Here is a 6,000-nt window from a genome sequence, read left to right on the forward strand (position 1 = left end):
CTGGGCTAGATTTTCTAGACCAAAACTTTTTCTGTGCATCTGCAATTTGCAGAAATCATAAAGCAACAGGCACAATGTCTAATTAGCTGCTATGTGGGTATGGGCACAATCAAGGTAGTCAAACCTCCAAGTATCTGCACCTGCAAAACTGGGTACAAATGAAGAGACTGAATTAAAGGTAATCTACAAAGGAATTTAACATCATTGAACTCGGTGCGTACGCCTACCCCTCCTTATTCTCAGATTCTCTTTTTATGTATATAGAAGGTGGTTTTGTAAGAGTTTCCACCTCCCCCCACTTATTTATACCTTACACATTTCAGAAACTTAAATGCTAGTTTTCCTGATATTGCTGAGTTTGTTTTGGCAAAAGGGGTGTGATGGAATATAATCTTAGCTTTCACATTGTAATCAAAGGGGTGGAATCTATAACAAGGTTGTCCTTTCTTCACAATGTCAATCAGCCCCTGAAGTTTAAACAGGTGTTAGCAAGAGCCAACAATAACCACGTTTTTAAACAATCTGACAAATGTTTTACCCTTGCCAACTGCTCAACTTCCACTGTCTTTCTGTTTAAAAAAATGAGGAGCCCTATGGCACTTGAGGTTATGTCTACACAGCATTATTATTTTGGAATAACTCACATTATTCCAAAATAATATAGTCCGTGTCTACACAGCAAGCAGTTATTTCAACATAATGTTGAAATAATGTCAAAATGGAGGACTTCTTACTCCATCTCCTGTAACCCTCATTTTATGAGGAGTAAGGAAAGTTGGAGGAAGAGTGCTCTAGCTCGGACTTCCTGCTGTGTAGACAGTGCCATAAGCCAAAATAAGCTATTTTGACATAAGCTATGCAATTGACATAGCTCAAGTTGCATAGCTTATTTTGGCTATGAGTCTTTGCCCATGAAAGCTTGTGTCCAAATAAATCTGTTAGTCTTTCAGGTGCCACAGCACAGGTCTTTGCTGTGGGTCTTTGCCCACGAAAGCTTATTCCCAAACAAATCTTCAGGGGGTAGCTGAGTTAGTCTCTACAGGATAAACTTTAAAAAAAACAAATAGTCTGTTAGCACTTTAAAGACTAACAAAACATGTATATACAAAAGACAGGACTAACAAGTTTTTTCATATGGTCGATGGATTTCCATTCCAAATGGCTAAATGTAGTACCTTGCATGGAGAACAGTAATAGAGATGTAGCCGTGTTTCAGCAAGACCAGACTAACACGGCTACATCTCTATTACTATAAAACATGTAGATGATATCATGAGCTTTTGTGGGCACAGCCTACTTCTTCAGATGATCAGAATATTGGATGTCCAGAACTAAAATAAATGGGGGGCAGGGGGGAAAGAAGGGAAAAATGGGAGGGGGGAAACAAGTAGTGGGTATATCAAAATATCAAGGGGAAAGCTGAGCTGGAATGTAACAGGAAAAACAAATAGTCTATAAACACTTAAAGACTGGATAGACAAAAGAGGCAAATAAGAACCACTAGTAGGAAACAGAGAAAAAGAGTACTAACAACAAAGATACTATACAGCCAAAGAATCATTGGCACCTTCATTTTTTGGTAGGTTGATAATGTCCCAGACATCCGGTATCTTTATTTAATCCATTAGCATGAGTATTAAACTTGTGAATGAATTGTGGTTCCAGTCCTACCCTGTCTATTTGGCTTGTAGAATTGGTCTGTAACAAAACAGCCACTTGAAGATCTGTTAATGAATGCCCAGGTAGATTTAAATGTTCCCTTTATGGATATCTAATTTGTGTCCATTAATTCTTTCCCATAGGGACTGTCCAGTTTGTCCAATATATTTTGCAGTGGGGCATTGTTGGCATTTGATAGCATAGATTACATTCCTGGATGTGTAGTTAAATGAACCTCTGATTTGGTGGCTTATGTGGTTGGCTCCAGTAATGAATTCGCTTGTGTAGATATGTGGGCAGAGTTGGCATTGGTGCTGATTGCAGGGCGGGGTTCCTGGATGTTTATGATGTAGCTGTGTAGCATGGTTACTGGAGAAATTTTGTTTCGGGTTGGGGGGTTGTCTGTAAGCGAGAATAGGCCTTTCCCACAAGGCCTCTGAGAGTGAGGGATCATTTTCCAAGATAGGTTGTAGATTGTGGATAATGCGTTGGAGGGGTTTAAGTTGTGAACTGTAGCTAATGACAAAAGGAATTCTATTGTTTTCTCTTTTGGGTCTGTCTTGAAGTAGTTCATGTCTGGATACTTTTTTGGCTCTGTCAATCTGTTTTTTCACTTCTCCAGGTGGGTATTTCAGTTTTAGGAATGCTCTATATAGATCCTGTAGGTGTTTGTCTCTGTCTGTGGGATTGGAGCAAATCCAGTTGTATTTTAGGGCTTGGCTGTATACAATAGATTGAGAAATGTGTCTGGGATTGAAGCTGGAGGCATAAAGGTAAGTGTAGCGATTGGTGGGTTTCCAGTATAGGGTGGTGGAAATTTGTCCATTATTTAATTGTACTGTAGTGTCAAGGAAGTGGATTTCCTTGTGGACTGGTCCAGGCTGAGGTTGATGGTGGGGTGGAAGTTGTTGAAATACTTGTGAAATTCTTCAAGAGTCTCTTTTCCGTGGGTCCATATGATGAAGATATCCTCGATGTAGAATATATAAAGCAAGGGTGCTAGGGTGTGGGAGCTGAGGAAATGTTGTTCAAGGTCAGCCATAAAGATGCTGGCATATTGCGCTGCCATGCGGGTGCCCATAGCTGTGTCGCTGACTTGAAGATACAAATTGTCTCCGAAACGGAAGTAGTTGTGGGTGAGGACAAAGTCGCAGACCTTTGTAACTAGGCGTGCAGTCCTGTTACCAAGGATGATGTTCCTGATTGCCTGTAATCCATCTTCATGTGGAATGTTGGTGTAAAGGGCTTCTACGTCCATAGTTGCAAGGATGGTAAGCCACTAAATCAGAGGTTCATTTAACTGCACATCCAGGAATGTAATCTATGCCATCAAATGCCATCAATGCCTTACTGCAATATATATTGGACAATCTGGACAGTCCCTACGGGAAAGAATTAATGGACACAAATCAGATATCCACACTTCAAGCGTGTTTTTGCTCAAGAAAAAGTACAGTAGATTGTCAGAAGACAGGGCTTTTTGCACAAGAGTTATTCCTCTTTCTACAAGGAATAAGCCTTTTTTGCACAAGAGTTCTTGTGCACAGAGGCGTGTGTGAATGGCCATCAGAGCTTTCTTGCACAAAGGCATCTATGGCAGTGTGGATGCTCTCTTGTACAAAAGCATATCTCTTGCGCAAAAGCACATGGCAGTGTGGACATGCTCTTGCACAAGAACTTTTTGCGGAAGATCTCTTCTGCTAAAAGTTCTTGCACAAGAAGCCTGCAGTGTAGACATAGCCAAAGTGAATAGGGGCAGGAGCTGCTGCTTCAGACTATATGAGAACAGAAATACATAGATAATGAACCAGCTCCTGCTACCTCTGAAGTCAATGTGAATTTACCATTTACTTCAAAGGGCACAGACCGTGTCCAATATTTGTAAGTACATAATAGAGTTTGACTATCTGGGTTTATAGTCTGACTGGGGCTAAGATCATAGAATTTAAGCCTTCAAAGGACCACCTGATCATCTAGTCTGACTTCCGTATATCCTAGTCACCAACATCAACTAGCAATCACATGTTAAACCCAACACTGGAAAAGAGACCAAAATAAATGAGACCCACAGAAGACTAGACTATAACGTGCCATAGGCAGAGAACAGGAAAGCCCAAAGATGCAGCAGTGCTCACAACACTCACAAGGGCAGTGCAATGATTAACTGAGATCTACTTAGATAATCCTGGAAAGTGTCCTCCACCCAGATGTTGCAGAGGAAGGCTAAAAAAATGTTCACACTACTACTTCATATTTCTTTACAGATTACCGCCTTGCTGATACACAACCCCACTCCAACATTTTAACCTTTATTCTTGAGCCTCCTAAACAGCATACTCCTGAAGTTCCCTGAAAGAACACTGCAAACATGTTAAAACAAAAAAAAGCCCAATTCCATCTTCTCTTTGTATTGCCAAAAAACAATAAATATCACCAGTAGGGGGAACAGATGTATAAAAAACAAACTCAAAATGTTTTTATTATATGAAAATGACCTGAATGGAATTGCGCAATTTCAGCTAAAAAGTTCTTGGTTTATTGTTTTTGCAAAATGTTTTTCACATGAGAATAATGGTGACAGCATATTGCTTGAATAAGCAGTTTAAAGGCTTTTCAGTAATACAACAGCTTTCTCCAAAATACTTTAACTCAGTGTAACTTTATGAAATTCCATTATGCTATATATAGTGCACAGCCTGAGGTGGTACCTACCTGCTGCTCACCTAACACATATACACATTTCTCACTTTTACCATTTGATACAGGAGTGGGGAGAAATGGGAGAGGAAAAATAGACTTGGCGGGAATGAAGCACATCATCACATCCTCCCTATACCATCCTCTCTACACCATTCTCTTACCCTTCCTACTCTGCTTCCCAAAATAAAAATAATTGAATACTACCTGTACATTACAGCTAGAGTAACCAGTTTTCCTGACACTATCAAGACTATCCCATTATTAGGAGCTTTGTCTTTTAGGGCATGTCTAAACTACATCCCTATTTCGATAAAGGGATGTAAATTACACATATCGAAATTGTAAATGAAGCTGGGATTTGAATTTCCCGTACTTCACTTACATAATGGCGGCTGCAGCTTTTTTTTTAATTTTTGAAAAGCCGCTTTCCAAAAAAAAAACCGACGGTCAAGACGGGGATCTTTCGACAGAAATGCCCCATTTCGAAAGAACCTATAACCCATGAGGTTTACAGGATCTTTCGAAATGGGGCATTTCTGTCGAAAGATCCCCATTTTGACCGTGGTTTTTTTTTTAAGCCATTATGTAATGCCATAATGTAAATGAAGCGCAGGAAATTCAAATCCCAGCTTCATTTACAATTTCAATATGTCTAATTTACATCCCTTTATCGAAAAAGGGATGTAGTTTAGATGTACCCATAAAAGCCAATATATCCTCTTGGGGGAAAAAGTAGCCTGATTTTTCACTTTGGTCACCCTAATTAGAGCATACAGGCACAATTTAGGGCCATAGAATGTAATATTCCCAATGATGCATATAATCCACAAATGTCCCAAAGCGACAACCCAGGTATACAATATAGCAGTTTCCAGCTTTCATTCAAGTTGCTCTGTATGAATGGACCCCATCTGCTCTTTAGGGCAATTTGAAGAATCAGTACTTATATCCTAACTATCTTTACCATGTTAAGTAATAAAGGGAGGGCTATATTTTGCTATTGGTTTTAAAGTAGAACTTCCAATTGGTTTTGTTAAAAAAAATTAAAATAGCAAAAGGAGAGAAAAACAGAGATGGCCAAGGGAGAAAAGAGATGTATTCAGCTGCAGTCTGAAACGATAAAACAAACAGATTCAAAATTAGATGGCAAATTATTGAGGGAGATTGTAGCCAGAATACAGGAGCTGCAAAGGAGAAGACTCTTACACTAGCAGTGGTCAGACTGTGTGAAAGTAGAGAGCATGCTGGTGCTAGGCAAGAGGAATGAGACGGGGGATGCTGGAGTCAAGCACAGCAAACCCATGGGAGAGTTTAAAAACAAAGAGGAGAATTTTGAACGGAGTGACTAGGGAGCCATTGAGTTACATTTGAAAGTGAAGCCCCCAAATCACCTTTTCAAGGTAATCTTGTTTAGTTTTTCTATAGCAATAAATTAGAAATCCTTAGTTCATAGCCAAACACGCATTACATTGATAAGTAAGCCTTTTAAATTCTATCCCAACTCTCTTCTCGATAAATGATTCACACATTATCAATTAAAAAATGCTAAATGAACTATTTGAAAAATATTCAAGAAGCCCATACATTTGCCTTTTCTAAACACCCAGAGATATGATATAGGGGGTTAATCGCTTAGCCTGT

This window comes from Pelodiscus sinensis, chromosome 6, assembly GCF_052426305.1.
Source record: "Pelodiscus sinensis isolate ZL-2025 chromosome 6, ASM5242630v1, whole genome shotgun sequence".
NCBI lineage: Eukaryota > Metazoa > Chordata > Testudines > Trionychidae > Pelodiscus > Pelodiscus sinensis.